The 19,311-nt window shown below is 42.9% G+C and overlaps 1 protein-coding gene across 1 annotated transcript in view; it reads left to right on the forward strand.

Annotated features, from left to right (window-relative positions):
- Positions 1–2,212: 2,212 nt before the first annotated feature.
- Positions 2,213–19,311, forward strand: part of SLC6A1 (solute carrier family 6 member 1) — a 60,603-nt gene continuing 43,504 nt past the window's right edge. Inside the window, exon 1 of the mRNA XM_062620213.1 lies at positions 2,213–2,305. The gene's annotated coding sequence lies outside the window, so the exon portion shown is untranslated. The remainder of the gene's footprint in view (positions 2,306–19,311) is intronic.

Genomic DNA, 19,311 nt, shown 5'->3' on the forward strand with positions numbered 1-19,311 from the left:
CTGTAGGTGGGAAGACTGGGAAGGAAGGCAGAAGGAAGGCAATATGGGCTGGCATTTTGGTTCTGTGATACTACAGCACCAATTCACAAGAACGTATCATTTAGGTTGGAAAAGACCCTTAAGATCAATTCCAGCTGTTAAGCCAGCGCTGCCAAGTCCAGCACTAAACCATGTCCCTAACTGCCACACCTGTACATCTTTTAAATACCTCCACCACTGCCCTCGACAGCCTGTTCCTGTGCTTGACAATGCTTCAGTGAAGAAGTTGCTCCTAATCTCCAGTCCTTACCTCCCTGGACACAATTTGAGGCCGTTTCCTCTTGTCCTACCACTTGTAACTTGGGAGAAGAGACTGACCCCACCTTGCTACAACCTCCTTTCAGGTGGTTGTAGAGTGAGAAGGTGTCCCTTGAGCCTCCTTAGCGCTCCAGTTTAAGATGCATCCTCAAGTGAACTGAACATTCAGTAATACTTTGAGAGCAGGTCTAAACAACCGAATATATCCTGTATTTTAAAAATGTCAAGCCAATCCAAACCAATACTTGGCAGAAACACAAGGACAATAGGACTATGATGAAGACAAGGGCTAATCAGGAGCTAATCAGTAGCAAAATCTATAATCCTGAAATAACAGTAGAGGTGCCAAAGCAGTAGTCATTCATTGCCACTGTATGAACAAGACAGGATATCATTAGCTATCACCTTTTCAAGCCACATGGGCAAAGAAAAATCTTGATTATTATGGTGTATTACAGGACAATCCAGTTATCTGTCTCAGCATAAATACTCCTTGTAATTAATGGGCAACAGAGTTAAACTCTGTTAACATATTTTCTACATGAAAACTCACAAGCAAGTCATTGACGATTTTGAGCAATCTGGCAATCCCTGCACAATTAGCTGGGTTTCAAAATGGTACTTAGCCAATTTCATGAGATGTATGCTATCTGCATGTCCTGGTAATAAGTTTCATGTTTGCATTTCTGTTGTTGTATGATTATCATGCATTAAACACTAGTTCACATGTCATCCTTAAGTTCACATACAGCAATGAAGACTTTGAGAAGATGATAGAGAAACATTTGGGGTGGGTTCACAATTAACTGATGGGGTGAATACCAAAAAACCTCAGCAGACCTTCGTGGGAGGAAAAGGAGGAGGCTGGTCTCCACTCAACAAGCGCATGGCAGTGCAGTGGATGTTGCTGGTTTTGTTACCAATTTTGTGTATCATAAGAGATATTGGTAGAGCTGTGAGTGCTTCTTCATCTAAACCACCAAGGCTGTGTTTTAATGCAGTGAAACATACAGGTCAAGACAAGGGGCTGATTCTTCGGCTGCAGTGATGGCTACTTTAATCCACAAGAGAAACCAGCTTACCTTGGAAAACCCTCAAGAAGGAGTTGCTTTGGTTCAGACCTCTGGCCAGTTGTCACTGCCATTCACTCACTCCATCGCATCACTTGGACAGTTGAAGGCACCGCTGTGTTTTCTTCTACCTGTTCGTGTTCCTTGGTGCCTGGGACGTGGCTGTAATTGCGAGGCACTGTGTGACCTGCTCTGTTGTTGCTCCAGTGTGCCACCACAGCAGTGAGCTAACCCCGGCTGGGAAGGTGTCTCCTGGAGAGCCGTGGCCAGGGGTTTCTGACTGCAAACCTTACACTGAGAAAACACCAGATCCCAAAGGATCCTGGAAATGGGGCGATTCTGGCCGTTTCTGACATGCGGACATTTTGAGGGAGTTTGGGAATGTATCTGTGTCCCAGCGCTTTCAAAACACAGATCTAACTGCCCTGCTTGAAGCCATGTCCCACTTGGAAACACACACTGCCAGAAACCCCTGATCCTCCCCAGCAGCTCTCAGACTCGCCGTTCTTAACTTCTTTGTTCCACTTTTGACAGCTTGGGCCTCAAGGCAACCAGCGGCCACCGAACCGCGGCTCAAGGAAGCGGATCTCCGGCACGGGCCCGGCCTTCCCGACCCGCGCACCTCTCCGCAGCAGGGCCCGGGACTAGAAGCAAGGGGCTAAGCCGGTGAGCCCGGACCCGCGGCCAACCGAGGCCCCAGCTGCTGGGGCCGGGCCGTCTCCTCAGGGGCGGGCTGTGGGCGGGGCGCGGCGGGGCGGGCCGCGGCCGCTGCTGCGTGGGGAGGGCGCGGCGGAGCGGCGGGCGCCGAGCTTTAAATGAACATTACTATCGGCCGGGGCGGGCAGCGCCGGTGCAGTGGGACGGGTCGGTGCGCGGCGGCGGTGTCTCCTCTCCTGCCTCCCGTCCTCTTGCCTCCCGTTCCTCCGCCGCGGCAGCAGGTAGGGTGCGCGCGTTTGAGCGCCAGCTTCGCTCCGTGCCCGCTCCGCGGCACCCTGAGGCGAGGCGAACCGAGCCGGCGGGGGGGATCCCGCGGAGCCCCGCGGGCGGGCTGCTGCCGGTGAGACCGCGGCACCACGGCCGCCCTCGGGGGAAGGAGGTTGAGGCGCAGTCTCCTCGGAGTTCGGTGAAGCCCTGTGGGGAGAGGAGAGGGGACGTGAGGTGAAGTGAGGCGAGGCGAGGCGGCCCCGCGGAGCCGCTGAGGTAAACGGCCCGGGAAACGGCCTGTTGCGGGCGGTGCCGGCGCCGGGCTCCGCTCCCGGAGCCCTGAGGGGTGCTGAGCTCCCCCCTGCCCGTGAGGCTCGGGTCGGCGGGCAACGGAAGGGAACGCAGAGCCGCGGCGTGCCGGCGGAGCCCGCCTGCAGCGGCGTCCTTCAGCGCCCTGCGTTGCCCTCAGCGGAGGTGTTTCGATTCATTGGAAATCTCACCCAGCCCCGTTCTAATAAAAGTTATGTCCAGAAGATGGAGTGTTTCGTTTCCTTTCGTTTGATGCTAAAATGTGTTGCTGTACTCTGAGCTGGTAGCAGAGCACGGGTTTGAAAACCCCAAGTGCCAAGCTAGTGCTGTTTGTAGGAGATTGAGAACGGATTTAAAGACTTAGTTATGATTTCGGTTCACGTTTTATCTTTGCTTTAGAACTCGTCTAAACGGTGTTTTCAGCAGAGGGGAGTGAACTTTGAAGGAAATCAGGTCAGGCATAGATTGCGGGCATCAAACCCTTTTCAGGTCCCAGAAATAGCCTCAGAAGTAGCGTGACCAATTCTCTTTCCACGCACAAAGCTCTTTATTTTGTATTTTCGTTGGAATTTCTCACAGATCCCGGAGCATCTCGGCTGGATGTTTTCAGCTTATTGAAATAAACCTGCTTTCTAAGCTCTGCTTTTCACACAATTATGTTGGAGCTCCTTAACTGTACGAGGTCTTAGTTTCTGATGGAGATTGTAGTTCTTAAAACAACCAAGTCTGTTTAGCACAAGCTTTTTCTGTTGGCATGTTTAGGGTTTAGTTCTAGGAGAAGGTGAAAAGGAAGATGGGAACGCGGGTATTGGCTGTTACGGGGTAAAAATTATACCTGAATGTTAATTAAAAAGGCAGAAAATGCTGTATTTCTAATATTCTGCCCTCGAAATGGTGGGGTTCTTAAGTTCTGGTGTGTCTTACAAATTCTTGAAACAGGAATTGACAAATATTTCTCTTGCAGTAAGTGGGTCAGGTGATAACATCTTCCACTGGATCTCTTACTTATGTATTGGACAGCTTCAGTTGCTAAGTAGCTATGAATTTCTAATCCCAAAGTAAATGATGTCATAATGACATCATTGTGTCCTTTCACTTGATTGATTCTCATAAGAGAACAGTAATGAGATTTGATATACATGTCCCATCTCTTTAATATTCTTCCTCTGCTTCAGGGGATTTCCTGACCTGCCTGGCAAATTCCAGTGAATCACATTGAGCTCTAGTAAAAAGACATTCCTTTTGGAGATGAGGTGGAACATTAAAGGGGCAGTGGCTGATCCTGACTTCTCCAAAATCTGAGGAATTTAACACCTTATGCTTTAAATGTGGAGATCTAGATATGAAGGGCAGTGATTTAACACCTGGAGTTACTGAATTTGCCTGGAGGTGCAAAAATGACTTGAATTTCAAAGACACCTCAGCACTGTTGAGGATCAAGCCACTTAATGTGCGTGAATCTAAATACTTTAGGTGGGGCAGGGGGACCAGAGAAAACATATGCTGATACCTTCCTTCAGTTGCCAGAATAAATTTTAATCCTAATATTGCATGAAATTTTATCAGGAGTTGCCACGTTAATACTGTGATAAGCATTGATAGCTCGGTATTTCATTACTTACTTTTTTTCTAGTAGCATAATTTAACCAGTGGTAAGCTTGAAGCATTTTAATATCAACACTGGCATCATAGGGAACTCCTCTAATTTTTTAGAGTTTATAGAATGTATAAGAAAACAACAGTTTTTGTTTCTTCTGAGGTAGAAGGCACAAGTGATGTCATTTGGTGATGGTCAGCATGAGCTGCTAGATTTTACAGTTTATTTTGTATTATATGTGTTCATATAGCGTGGGTAAACAAAAAATGGAGGCAGTTGTTTTCATGATAAATAGCTGTTCTGTGATCATGACTCACTTCATACCCAGTGAGTTGAAATATTCTGGGGTAGGGCTGTGTGTGTTTTAGGTGCCTAAATCTTACTGTTTCATATGCATGTGAAAAAGGGAGAAATTGAGGCAATTGTCATATCTGCTTTATTGAACACATAGTTTTGTGTGGTAAAGTTGAAAGCCAAGTCTAGTAGCATTCGGAGGCTGCGTACACCAATCTTACTTGAGCCATGAATATCATGGGCTCCTAAAGCGCGTTTCAGAAGTAAAGGATTTGTTGGGGGGGAGGAGTTGGTGGGTAATGTATTTACTGAAGATACTGACTGCTGATGTGATGCTTCTATTACTGATAAAGTACTGCAGCATTGATGGCACTATTAGGTGTAACAGAATACTAATTGAACAGGGAACAAGTAGGAAGGTGGTGGGGAAAGATGTTTTTAACTGTGTATTTCAATCTGTTCACGGTGTAAGTGCATTAAGTGCAATTGAAGCCACAGATGCAAAAAGGAAAATTGTAAATAATCTGCAAGAATTCTGCACTCATTATTCTATATGCAGTGACAAATTTCCACAAGCTTTAGATGCTTTCTGGGATGACTCAACTACGAACGAGTGATTCAGAAAAAAAATATTATCTCTGAAGAGAATCCTTGGTGACAATTTCTTTTCAAGTTATCTTAGGATTTGCTGCTTACCATGATTTCTTCTAACTCATGCTTGCTTTGAATGTTGGAAACGAAAAATGAATTTGGACTTGGGGTTATATCCGTGCCTTTCAACTGCATGTTAGACGGTCATCTGTGATATTCGCATGGTTGTGCTTTTAATATGGTGACACATTTGGTTACATAAAATGCTGAAAGCAGTGCACCTCAGAGCCTGTCTGAATGCTTGTGATGGAAGGTTGATGCTGCAGTCCTGACCTCTTTGAACAGGCGACTTGGCCAAGTGGAGAAAGGTTGCAAATGCTTTCACAGTCATGACAGATCTTGCTTAAAAAGCAGCAGACAAGGCAATGAAGTCTTTGTTGTACAAACAGCAATAAGAAATGTAGCCTTGAGATTTTTGTTATTTACCTCAAGACTAAGCAGCATTCATATCCTGGGTGAATTATCTGATATCTGGCTTAAAGCCCCCACAATTGGCTGGCTTCATTGCTTTTAGTGACAGATATTTTGTGCCCCTGTTTCCAGAACCATGTCCTTTGATTGTAGGAGGATAAACCAGTGTTTCAGCTCCAGCTTCTGCTTTTATCACAAGCTTTGTGTGAGAATAGAATGACATACCAAGTGGATTATTAGAGCTTTTTTCTGTCTTTTTTTTTTTTTTTTTTTTCCTTTTATAAGGGCAACACCAGCAGCTGGATATCTGCAATGTGTTCCATTCAGTCAGATTGGAAGGTAACCTGATAGGTAGATTGATCTACATCTGGATCTTCTTTGCTATTTGCAGAATGCAGAGAAGGTTTCGTCCCTGAGGTACTAGGAAGTAACATCATTAAAAAATACTATTTGTATATGTACTCTCCTTCCCATCACACAGGCATTTGAAGAAGGGAAGTCACACAGTGTAACGTGAACAACAAACTGCTACTCTCCAAAAAACCCTTTATTGGTTTCCTAATTTTTGCATTAAAGTGTTTTGCAACAATTTTAGTTGTTCAAGATCTGGCCAACATGCAAGCTTGTGCACACAGGAGGTGCTGACCATGTCCACAATAGAGTTGATGTAATCTGCAAACCAAGGACTAAATGCTGCTGCCATTCACACAAGTGTTGCTGGAACAATGTCAGCTTGAGAGGTCCTGCCTTGGCTTTCCCCCAAGGAAACAGACCCCGGACATTCACATTAACGTTCCGATGTTTCCACGTTGCTGCTCTAGTCGGACTTTAATGTGCATAAAATGCCACTCTTGATGATAATTCTGCTTTTTATTGTGTTAATGACAGTTCAGTGACGGACAAACTCCATGGGATACAGGGAAACCACATGCTGTAACAGGCAAAAGTCCTTTGACTTCAGCTGTGATTGATGCAGGGCAGTAAGTTATCACATTGGTGTCTCACAAGTCCTCTGTTTGTCTGCTCTGTAGGAATTCCGGTGTGCTACTATTGTCTCATTTTAAAATAAAAGAACAAATCACCAGAAAAAAAAAAATGAGAAGAAAGAAAACAACTAGAAGAAATAATATCAAATTCAGATGTGGGCCTTCCACACCAGTAGCTAGCACTCTGTTAGGTATTAAAAGGCTTTCTATTTCAGACTTAAATCAAGCATATTTTCGTATTAATTGTTCAAAAATCACTTTTCCCTCAAAATCATTTATGAAAGACTTCATCATCCCAAATTAGAAGTTATTTAAGAATAATTGTGTGATTTTCTTTCTTTATTTTTTATTTTTTTTAAGCTGGAAAAATTTCGATTTTATTCCAGTTTTGATCTTTGTTTTAAAAGCTGTGATATGTTTCTAGCAAGCTTATTGCCGATTTTAGTCTGAAGCAGTCCTGGAATGATCTCTGTGCAAATTGAACCTTTTCTGTGTAAAATAACAATTATTTCAAAGTTTAATTAGAATGATGTTATAATGAAAAGTGCACAGTGAAAAATCAGTACTTAGGAATACAGCTGGTATCAACTGCTTATTGAACAATGCCTGCACAGCTGAGGTTCATTCCATAACCTTATAAAAGTGTGTAACAAAACTGAAATCTAGGTAGAAAATAAGAAAAAGTCCTGTTGGTGATGAATGAATACATCACAACATTTTTTTGTGAAAAATATCTGCTTTCAGTTATGGATTAATGTATTCCTTTTATGCCGAAGGAAATTGTCCCAGTCTGAGCTTGAATTCTGCCTGTGCAAGAAATTCGGCATTTTGTTTTTCCCTCCCTCTGAAGTAAAATGTATAAAACTAAGCCCAAGATGCAAACTGTTTTCCCAGAGAAGTTTGCTCAGTGTTTTCATCACTTCAAGCAGTGTGTGTTGGAGGGGAGTGGGACAGTGGAATGTACCTTGTGACATTCCCTTGCAGGTAGCTCCCTCAGCTCTTCACCAGGCTGAGCCCTAGAGCTGGTTAATTTGGTGTTCTGTGCTACAGCTCAGGGGAGCACAGTTGCTTGTTGGTTGTTCTTTTGTTGTTTGGCTGAAATGGAGTGGAGACTCAGTCTGACAACTGACACAGTGCTCAGAGATTTTTCTCCATTGAGGTGATACTGCTGTTTAACGTACCTCTTCATTTCAGACTGCATCAGCTATTTCCCCACTCTAAGACTTTTCCCTGTGAAGCTGAGATGAAATGAGGCAGCTGTTTGAAAAACAAGTGTTACAGGGATAAAACATGGCCTCCAGTTGTGGATACAACAAGGGGGGCACTGTTTAGTATTCTTCTCTTCCTCAGTTGTTTTTAAAGGCTAATGAAAGCCCAAGGAGACACTCAGACAGTCACACGAGCACAAATCCCTATTATTGCTCTGATGATGAGCCTTGATGCTGGAAATTTTGCATGCTGCATCTTTGTTGCCTTCTGTAAATAGCAGGAAGGGATAGATAAAATGACACAGATGCTTTAATTATGATTTGATTACAGAGCAACCCGAGGAGTCTATTCTGAGGAATATGCAATTACAGAAAATTCTGAGGACTATCTAACCTTCTGAAATTAAAATTAACTGGGATTATTTGCATGGGGTTTTAACATTTCTGAAAGAATATCACTCCTCAAGGATCTTGCTGCTTTTGTGTGACAAATCCTCTCTAGCATAGCAGATGGGTTTCAGGGTAACACAATGTCACCTTCTGCAGCTGCATCTACTGGTTTGCTTCACCTAGCAGTCCTGTTTTAGCGTCCTTTGCTGGTCACGTAGAGGAAGGTGATACAGGACCTGCATTTGAACTGGACATAAGCAGCTATCCCTGGGTCGAAGGACAGAAAAGGGGAAGAGCAGTTTAAGCATTCCTGGATTATCCCTCCATATCTTCTCTGCAAAACCAGAGCTTTTCAGTATCACAAGCGTGAATATTAGAGGTGCAAACTTGTTATGCAGGTTCCAAAGGGAAGATGTAGATGGAAAATTTCATTCCTCTTCCTCTCGCAAGTTGTTTAATAGCAGAAAGCTGTATGATTAAATATGTTAAGCTTCTTTGTGGGCTTAAGTAGTAAAAATTACTTGAATTTAATTCCATTGATTTCACTAGCTGTCAAACACGAGCAGAACTCAAAATCTGTCCTAGAGCTGAATAGCAGCATGTCTTCAGCCTCAGACGTAAAGACACTTGTATCTTACAGAAGCTGTGTTCTCAGATAGTAATCATGCTTTATTCCCTGTCCTGGAGTGAGTTGACCTGTTTGGACAGGCAGTCAGCCTGGAGACTGATCCCAGGCACGGAGTTGATGCAACAGTGGGTTGCAGCAGCAAGTGAGGGCATGGGCAGGTCAGGAGGCTTCCAGGGGACAAACAGTACCACAGACCCCTGGTGATGCAGGAGCTGTGAGCATGTAATGCTCTATTTGCCTTTCCTCAATGTGTAGCACATTCATTTACCAGTAGTAGTAGGGGTGGGTTTTTTTTAAATCTCTTTTCTGTAGAACCTAGTATTTGAATCTGTATCACCTAGGCTTGAAAATCATACTCCAAGTGTAATGTTAGTTACTCTTTCCTGCACCACTGCTCTCCAGCTTGAAAGAACAAGACCTGCTGGGACTCTCCTGGGTGCTAGTGTGGGATGCAGTGCTTACTCTAGGACTGGAGTGTGGTGGCAATGGAAGGGGGAAAAGGCTCCTCTTGCAGTGAGCTTCCTGAGCCCTGTGGTTTCAGCTGTTCACAGGGGCTCTGTGAAACTGGCTTTGTTGATCTGGATGCTCTGTGAATGGACAGGGGCTTGTGAGAATGGCACCAACTGCTTTCCCTCATCTCCCCAACAGATCTATTCTGAAGACTGACCTTGCTTTTGACCTTGCCTGCCTTCAACAGCAACGGGTACACCTGACCTGATGCTGAATGAGGTGACCTGATGGTGTTCAAGCCACTTGAAGAATCACTGCTCTTTCTGAACAGGTGCTTAGCACAGTGAAGCTTAGGTGTAGCTAAAGATCAACTGGATGCAGCAGCCTGTCAGTCTTCTCTGTCAGTCGTAAGGGCATTTTCTAGTGTAGGGCCTTCTTTCTTTATTCTAGCGTTTCTTTTTAAGAGCCTTCAAACCCTCCAACTTCAAAGCATTTCTGTTCCTACTGACCCATGTGTACTGCACAGGGATAAAACCTCTAGCTAGCAACTTAGGGATGATTTGTCAAGGGTCTCTTTAATAAATTAGGTTATTTATTTTCTGCCTGAAATTCCCTGGTTGGTGACCAAGAGAAACTTTGTATTAAGCCGTGCAAAGCATAATGAAGTTGCTGTAATGCTTTGATGTGGAAATGCTGAAATGCTAGGGGAAAAAAAAATTGGTAATATTGATAGAAAAAGCTTACTTAATGTATCTGGGGACAATTTATATAAACAAAGTATAGATTATTCTATGAAGATTATAGGTTTTGATAATCACCCTTTAAAGTTTAAATATCAGGCATGATAAAAAAATCACAATCAAATCATCTTCTTGAACAGTTCTGCAGATAGTTACAAACTCAGTCCTTTTAAGAGATCAAGATATATTTGATATTAGCGATGGAGAAATCAATACTGCAATAAATGTACAGTAAGATTTTTTGTTTCCTCATAGCTAATACAAAGTCATTCTTCATCAGCAAACTGGATGAGGTGACTGTTAACTGTGCTGGAGTGCAAACGCTGCGGTGAATGTGCACTATGTTCGTCTCCCTTAATGAAGGCAGTTATATAAGAGTCACTTCCCCTTAGCTGATTGAATTGTATTTCCCATGCCACCTTTTGCTTTCCATGATGCTTATAGAGGAGCAAAACCCAGTTTGCTGTATTTTCTCCTCTTCTTGTGTCTGTTCTTGAGGCTTATTAGCACAAAGTAGCTCTGAGCCATGGCTTGGACACCAGAGATTCTGAAAGCCTCAAATAGCTGTAATAATGGAATTGGATGAAGGATGCTGGTTGCCATGGGAACAGTGCATGTGCCACACAAGATAATGTAACTGCTGTAGTGCAGAGATCTGTGCTGCATATTGATTGCAAGAGTTCTTGAATTCCTCATAAACTTTGTGCTTTGTGCTGTGTGTTTCACTTCACAAGCGAGAGAAGTTTATCAGCTGGGCTAAATCCAGAGGGATTTTGTTAGTGTGAGAGGAGTTGACTTTTGCATGGGAGGGGAGAAGAAGGGGTCAGAGCTGCTTGAGAGTGTTGTTAGGTTCACAGCCTTTCCCTATTGAGCTGCCAGTGTCCTAACTGTTGTGTTGATGTGAGTTAAAAAGTATTGGAACTGAGGCTTTATGGGTGAGTGCCCTGAGTTAAGAGTGACAATAGAAGGAAGGCCTTAGGAAAAAGAAATTTCATCTTTATAATGTTTCGTATGGTGGCTTGTCACCTGGCTGGCTGCACAGTACCACAGTGTACCTCTTCATGGCTGTTGTTGGTATGTCACTGAAAAGTTCATTTTTGTACCAGCTTGGTGAGGATGAACCTAATCAATGGCATAACTGTGCAAAATATTGCAATTAAGGAATACCACAGTCACTGATAGGCAAGAGGATGGGTGCAGCATTGGCCATTTCACCAGGCTTGGACAAGATGAAACACACAGGTCTTAATCTGGGGAGAATTCTGCGTGAGCAGGACCATGGGGTTCTGTTTTTCAGAGGGGTTGTGCTCCCTTTTCCTTTAAATATATGAAAATCACACTTTTGAGAATGGCAACATCTGCCAGGTTAGCATGGCACTAGTGGGCTCCTACAGTTGTCTGCAATCTTGCATAAAAATTAATGGAGCAGGACTGGTTTTGCTATAATTTGCAGCCAGATTTTTCTGTGTCCTGGAATAATAGCAGAGAAATTCTAGTTATTGTCCCAGTAGCCCAGATCCTCACCAGCATAAACCAACAAAGGTTTATCAGTGTTCTGCTTGGAGAAGCACTGCTTCATTGCAGGTGAGCCCTGGCTTGTGATTTCAAGAGATGCTCATACTCTGCTTTAGGATCTCTTCACTGTGAGAAGTTTGTCAGAATACAACATTCTGGCAACTATTAAAAGTCCCACACCTCAACAACAAAACAACCCCATGCTGTTGACACCTAAGACTTACTGCAAGGTATCTGGCTGGAAAACTTCTGCTAAAGAAGATATTGTGGAATTACTGATCTTGCAAGCTTTTTGGAGATTGTGTATGTTGTTTCATACCTACCTCATGCTGTCTGAATTTCTGGGTGTTGTCTAAATCTCCCTTAAAAGTATCAGAACTTTAGGAACTGTTAGTGAGGTTTTCTGTGTCTGCTCTAAGAAAATACTTATCTTGAGGAAGAGGTGTTATTGGTCAAAAATGCATCAGAGAGCACATAGAAATGCGAGGCTGTTGCGCCCTCTGAGAGTTATTTGCAGGGTTATGTGACTTTGTTCATTGGTGTGGGTTATCTCAAATGTGGTGCTCAGATATCCATTCCGTTTATTCTTGACTACTATTTCCTGTTTCTGGTCTTAGATCCTGCCACCGCATCCCAGCTGAGTACCTGGGTTTATTGCCAATTCAAAAACCAGGATCAGCTTCTCTGGGTTTGGGGTTTTTTTGTACAGCCAGGACAAACTGCAACATCATCTGAGGTGCCTGTTTACAGCCAAGATGCCTGCTTTGTCATGCATAGACAGTTTCATTTTAGACCACCTAAACGTAATAAGGGACTAGTGGCACTACACTCTGATATGCTTAAAGCCATTAGTCTGTCATTTCTTTTGTAACCCTTTAACGTTTTCTGGGAATGCGTAATAATTCTTGTGGGAAACCCTTAGTCTTTTTTAATACAAAATATATGTTGAATTTAGTAAATGAACTAAACTTGGCATTAGGCATTGCCTTGGATATTAGTGAGACTCCCAGCTGAGTGAAACCTGATGCCAGTGCTGTCAGTTATCCACCAGTTTGGCTAAGCCCTTCCCCTGAACCCAGTTTGAGCAGTACTTCTTGTGCCCTATGGTCCTTTCGTGTATGGCTGTTGTGTCAGTGGGACCTTCTGCCGGGTGTCCATGGCCCAAGTTAGGCTCGCATGTGCCTGCTTATGTATACACATAAATACAGCACGTCACAATGTGTGCTTGTGAATGTATATTTAAAGTGTGTGTGTATACTCCTCAGTTCTTATGTTTTCCTACTGTCAGTTATGCTCCTGCTCTCTTTTGATGCTGCTTGAGATGACTGCCTGGGTTAGGAAGTGCTTCGGTTTAGGACAAAGTGAACAGTCTGGAGTTAAATGTCAATTGTAACTTTGATTTTGGTCTACGTAATGCACCCAGCCGGAAATGGCTTGTCACCATCACAAGGTGGTCATCTGGTACTTGGTGGACATGTAGCTGTGGCGCAGTTGTGGATTGTCACTTGTCTATCTGGTACTATCACAGTTAAAACCTAAGTATTTCTTCAAAACTATGGGCCCATGTATGAATGTCTCAATGCAGCAGGCTGGCTTGAAGTGCTCAGGAATGTGCTGACTCTGTAGTGCTATGATGTTGATGTTCGTAGGTGTGTTGCATGGCACCCAGGGATTGTCAATGTCAAAACGGTGCTAAATTCAATAAAGGCAGGGACTGAGTTTATAGGATGGGGTCTTTTCAACTTAGGCTTTTTCTGGACAAGGTAGAGTTTAAGGGGCTGGATAACAGACACAGGTGAAAGCCAGGGAAGCTGGTGCTGTCATTCTGCAGAGAGTCATCCAGATTACCAAATGTATTGACTTTCACCTTATTCTTTAGGTGAACTTTCCTAGCTGAGCTCTACTGAATCCGAAAGCTGCTGATGATTGCTAAGGTCTTGTGTAGCTGTGCACTAGATGCTACACCTTGTTTACTGTACTAAAGCTGTAGGAATCAAGTGATTATGAAGTAATGATTAACACCCTGTTGCTGAATAGATTTTAGGAGCGCAGGTCTGCTAGGAAATGCAGCTGCTGCCCTCTCCCTATCCTGCCAAAACCCCCTAAGCCTACAAAAACTCTGGCATGTAAGACGGTTGCTGCATTGAATGTAATAACATTCCAATCAGCAGCATGTGTAGTTGAGAAGGGAGCAAGAATGAATATTTCTGAAGAAAACAGCAGGAAAGGGGACCAAATGCTTACCTTGGAAAGGTAAGGTGACTTGAATGGACCAAAAGCAGTTTTTGCTAGTTGTGAAGCAGGCCCTGGGTCCCTTGAGGAGCAGAGGAAGGGTTTTGCTGTTTTTTCTGAACACAACCAAATAGAGATTGTCTGTGTTTTATGGTTCAGAACTCCCTTTTCAAGTGCTTGTAGCAGCCTTTTAGCCTTCGTGAGGAAGCAGCACTGTCTGACAGTGCATAGATACATGTGGTAGCATCTCATCTTTGTGGCTGGCTGCAGAAGGAGATTGATGGTTCTACTTCACAGCAACACTCGGAGGACACAGAGGAAGATTGTTTTCTCACATTTGCATTCAGCTACTCCAAGTATATCAATTTCCACCAAGCATAAGGATGATTTTGATTTTTCACAACAAGAGTTTCCAAGGAGGTGCTAGATTGACAAAAGTGGTTGCCAAGGGTCTCCAAGGGACTTGGCAGATTTACAACATACTACTAGTGGAGTCTCAATGGAAATTGGGTTTGATATAAATGATAAAGAATTGGAGGTGCTCAAGGATGATGTTCAAAAGCAATTTAGAGAGGCTATGGACCATTTTGATTTGTTTCAGTGTAATACCTCCTATGAAAGAGAGCTGAACTGTGACTGGCAGAATTTATTATAGCTTTTTACTGGTTTATATTGAAAATTGAGCTGCAGGATTATATTTCATTTCTGTCTTTATGCAAATGGCAAAAAAAATGAGTAGTTTATGGAGGTAAAATCTTCAGGGTGGGGGAAGGTTTTAACAAAGAATTTCTTTTACTTTAAAAGAGTATGTATATCTTAGCCCAAGCAGTTTAGTAATGGACAAATATGGTTTAGGAAATGCTTAGACGAACCTTTGAGAAAATTCACAGATTTCCTGGATAATTCTTTTAAAGTCTATTTAAAACCCCACACACTATTATTTGCAGATCACATCTGTGCCAGTACTGACAGTACAAGAAAGGAAACCCTGTTTAGTTTGTTCTTTTCTTCTTTATGCAAGAACTTGCTGCCTTGTCTTCTGAGTAACACAAAAGCTATTTTATTTGAGGAACACGTGTTTTCTGGGTGAATCCTGTAAGATATTGGATTTTCTTCCACTATGTTTTCTTTTTACCACTAATTTTGAAGTTGTAAGACATTGCAACAGAACTGCATTGCAAGGACAGAGCTGCTTACACTGGGATTTACTTCAGGGAGTCAAAGAAAAGAGCTGCTGAGAGGTGCCTAAGATAAGGCAGCTGAATGTGTGTGTGTCCGTGTACCTGTTAAGTAAAAGCCATGGGTGCAGTGGCTGCAGATGAATTGTTTACATTTATGGATGTACTGATGTTAGAGGCGAGCTGAAGGGGCAGGGGGATAACTTCCCTTAAAGGTTATATAGATGTTGTCTTGAAATGTTGTTCAGGCTCCCTCAAAAGCTATTGCAGCTTTTCACTGCAGCATATTGTGGGGATTAATCACATCCACATATTTACAGTCCAGATAAGCTGCCTCCTTGCTCCATGTAGGCAATCTAAAAATCACACTGATGATGGTTAATGCTGATAACCATATCAGAAAGCAAACAAAGAAGTGTACAGACTTACGGGCAGGCTTCCTGGGGATGACAAAGGTGTACAGCCTGAGGACAGCTAAGCTGGCAGCAAATGCCCTCCTGTTGTTGGAGCACAGAAAGAGGAAAAATAGCTGTAATTGCACAAAGGTACATACACCACTTGTACTTCCCTTGTGGGTAGAAAGACGTGGAAATAACGCTACAAAGGAATGGTGACAGTGAAAAGAGTTTAGCATTATCTTTGGGTGTCCTGTTTGGAAAGCAGCTTCCTGCCTGCTTGGCTGCGCCTAGGAGACTTTGGCAACGGTGGCAGAAGTGGTGCTGAAAATGATTCCTGTTTGGTGCTGCAGGAGTGGTTGCTCCTGCGTGGACCCTTTAGTATTAAGGAATGGCCAAGGAACATAAGTGTGGGCATTTCTTTTATTTTGGGTTTGTTTTTTTTTCTCCTTCCTGCACCATTTTATCTATCTTGGTCTGTTACTTTTTAGCTAGATGGTAACAAACAGGTCTGCCCTGAGTAATCAGCTTTGCCCAGCAGGGATGGGATTTGGAACCGGGCCCCTTGATGTGAGGTCTGGGAGAAGAGCTCACAGCTGAAGAGCTTTGAATAGCAGCAGGTAACAACCTCAAATTGCAATACCTCAGGCTTCTCACTTGCTTCTGGATCAGGAGTGTAAGCAGGCAGAAAACTGAGGAATGCTGTATCCATTTAAAGGGGCGAGGGGCAAACAAAAAAGCCCTGAGAATTGTCTCATAACTAACATAGGGTTAGGCAGAGGAGCACAAGTGATTATTACACTTCATATCCAGCATGTGTATCAGCCTGTCTTGTGACTGAAAGCAAAATATATGTGTCTCCGAAGAGTTTTATTCATTGGTGCTGTATTCATGAATATTCATGCTCTTCAGGAGAGAATGGCTGGTGTAAAAAGGTTTAAATGGGTACTATACATTCCACTATACTTATATGATCAATGATTATGCTAAGATGGTTTCTGTGCAAAACACATTGTGAGCCTATCTGTAGATTCACTACCTTCACTTGACTTTTCTACTGGGCTGGGCTGATCACACTCCTTTGTGTGTTATTTCTTAAGGGCATTTGCTGTGTTTGTGTGTGCAGTAATTGTGTAGCTGTTTATCTTCTGCCAGTGTTTGTAACGTGATTTATTCTGTGGTCCTAGCTATGAATGTTAGCTGTACAGAAGTTTTTCCTCTGGATGTTCCTGCCTTAAAGGTGGTTCATGGCTGCTAGAAATGAGTGTTGGTGTACCAGCAGGAAGCTCTTGTAGTGGAAGTTGGGGAGCTGGAAGCGCAAATAAGAAACCCCAGGGATCTTTGCAGAAAGCTCTATCTCCACTGACCTTGGTGCACTTACAGTAGTGGACAGTGCAGTTCTGTGTGTTTAGACAAGGTTGTGAGGAGCTTAAAATGTTGACTGGATGACAGCACGGCTGCTGTGATATATTGTGGGGGAGAATCCTTATTTTCACCAGGAAAGTGGAATCCGCTATTGTTCTGTATGGCTGGTGAGTATCACCAAAGAATGCTGCTTCCATTTATTGGTTTTATCAGATTCAGTCCCAGCTACCTCATGTCACTACTGCTTCCACAGATTTACAGTGCTAAAAAAGCAAAGTGAAATAATCTTCATTCGATTTAAAACAGGGCTCTCTTTCATTTGAATAACCATGACTGCTTCCTTACAATTGGAGGTGAAATTCCATCAGTGGCTGGATGTGTAGAGGAATCTGAAAAGCATAGTATGCTATAGAATGAGTTTTGTTTGAGGGTGTCTAACTGTCTTGCAAATAAATGTCTCCAACATCATGGTTTATTTCTAAGGAACTCTATTTAGCAGGCGCAAGAGTTATCTCTGCCATGTAGCAGTCAGGATTCACAGCTTTCTTGAAAGATCTACTACTACAGGAATAAAGACTTCCTTTGTTTACAGGAGAAGGAGGGAAAGCACCCTCCAGGCTGTTGTTTATAGCTGCTGACATGTGATAGAACACCAAGATGCCTTTGCTTGCGGAATCTCAGATTGGCATCTTTACAGGGAGGGGGAATCTTCAAGGGTGGCTTAAAGCTGACACTTTGTCATCTTGCAGTGATAAGCCCTAAAAAGAGCTGTTGTATGCACTGGAGTATGCTTTGCATAATAAAAATTGAATACTGGAAGAGTTAGAAACAGTAGTTTATATTCAGCAGCTGAATTATGCAAGGTATGGAGTGCTGTCATGTGTGGAACGCTCTCCGTTAATGGAAATTTCTTTGCTAATAAAAGGCTTCAAGATTTGGTCCAATGGATCTTAAAAATGGTAGTGCTATTTGCGGATGTGATTGGCAGATGTAGATGAGAGCAGGAAGGGGGTTACATCTTTCCTTTCCTAGTCTATGCCAGCCATTAGACCAAAACATAATTAAATGTAGTATTTCAGAGCCAAAGTAGACATTAATCAGTCAGGGTACTTTTTCCTCTTCCTCAGAAGTCTAAGATAGACAGACACCTTAATCTCACTGAAATGTACACATATGGCTTTTTGGCTCCTTTGGAAAGATTCAGACACCTTATTTAATATAATCCAGTGGTGATCTTTTATCAATACTCTTAATGACATAGAAAATCTTTGACATAAATATTTGACATTCCCATTGCAATTATTGTGAATGAATTGGAAATGTCACATATTGTTTAAAATTAAGGCTACTATAGGGTTGGGTGTTTTTCCCTATCAGTTGCAAGAAGTAGACAAGTTTTACTCTCTTCTGTCTTTTAATTTTACCACTTGGTACCAAGTTGTATGAAGTGCTTCCATAGCAAAAGAGAAACCAGCTTTCCTCAGTTTCCCCTCATCTCTTGCTGAGGTAAGTGATGACTTGCTGATGGCCTTTTTCTGACCAAACCTGAAAAAACAGCCTATAAGCATATGCAAAGTAGCACTGGCCATTCTTAATTGTGACAAGCAAGGAAAAATTTTGCTGCCTTAATCAATGTACCAGCCTTGCCCTGAATGTGGTTACCCCATAAGGTTATTAAGAGTTTGATACATGTGCTGGTGTCTTCTTTTTCAGAGATAGCAGTGTAAAAGGTTGTATGGCTTGAAGATAGAAATGATGAAAGTCTAAAACTGGTGGTTTCTTCATGTAGTCCATCCTCACCTGATTAGAGTCACTTCAGTGAATATTTACACAAGTAGGAAATGATATTTGGAGTTTATTTGCTCTATTAAAGAAAAAAAAGGCAGGAGAATTTATTCTGCCTTCCTTGATGGAAAGCTTTATCCATAGCAGCTGATGGGCCTGAAACATCTTGTTCTTCTCCCAGGATCTCTGAGCTGTGAGATGTGGTGAGCATCAGAAAAACTCATGGTACACACACTTAGAAAAATTATAATCCCAGAATGATTTGGCCTGGAAGGGAAGCTCGTCCACTTCCCACCCCCTGCCAAGGGCAGGGACACCTTCTACTAGACCAGGTTGCTCCAAGTTCTGTCCAGCCTGGCCTTGACTGGAAAGAACATCTGGAGATCACCAGGTCCACGCATGTGCAATGGGTGAGCTGGTTTTATTTGTCTGTGTTTGAATGGCTTGTAGAAAGGGGCTTAAGGAATGAAGCAATCCTATGCATGTCACTCAAGTTGCTCACTTTCTCTGCTGCTTCGAAGCTAATCACTGAAACCAAATTATGATAGCTATAGGGAGATGAATATTTTTCTTCTTATTGCCATAGCTTCATGGCATCATGTGCTGTTTGTTTGTTAAAATTGGCTGGATTTTGCCAAATGCCCTTTCCCTTCAAAGCAGCATGAGCTCCCTGTGGAAGCCGAGGATATTCACTGCTTAACAGAATCAGGCCCCCATCCGCATAGTCCCTGTACTCTGACAGTGTATTTGGAGCCAGTCCACTCTGACTGCTTTAGATTGGCTTGGAGCTAAATCACAGAAGGGAACACTTCTCTCTGCCTGGGCTGGGCAGATAAGAATTCCTATTTGTCTGGGAAGAAATCTGAGTTGTTTTGCCTCTTATTAT

This window comes from Pezoporus occidentalis, unplaced genomic scaffold, assembly GCF_034315485.1.
Source record: "Pezoporus occidentalis ecotype Australia unplaced genomic scaffold, CSIRO_AGI_Poc_V1 ctg106, whole genome shotgun sequence".
NCBI classification, from domain to species: domain Eukaryota; kingdom Metazoa; phylum Chordata; class Aves; order Psittaciformes; family Psittacidae; genus Pezoporus; species Pezoporus occidentalis.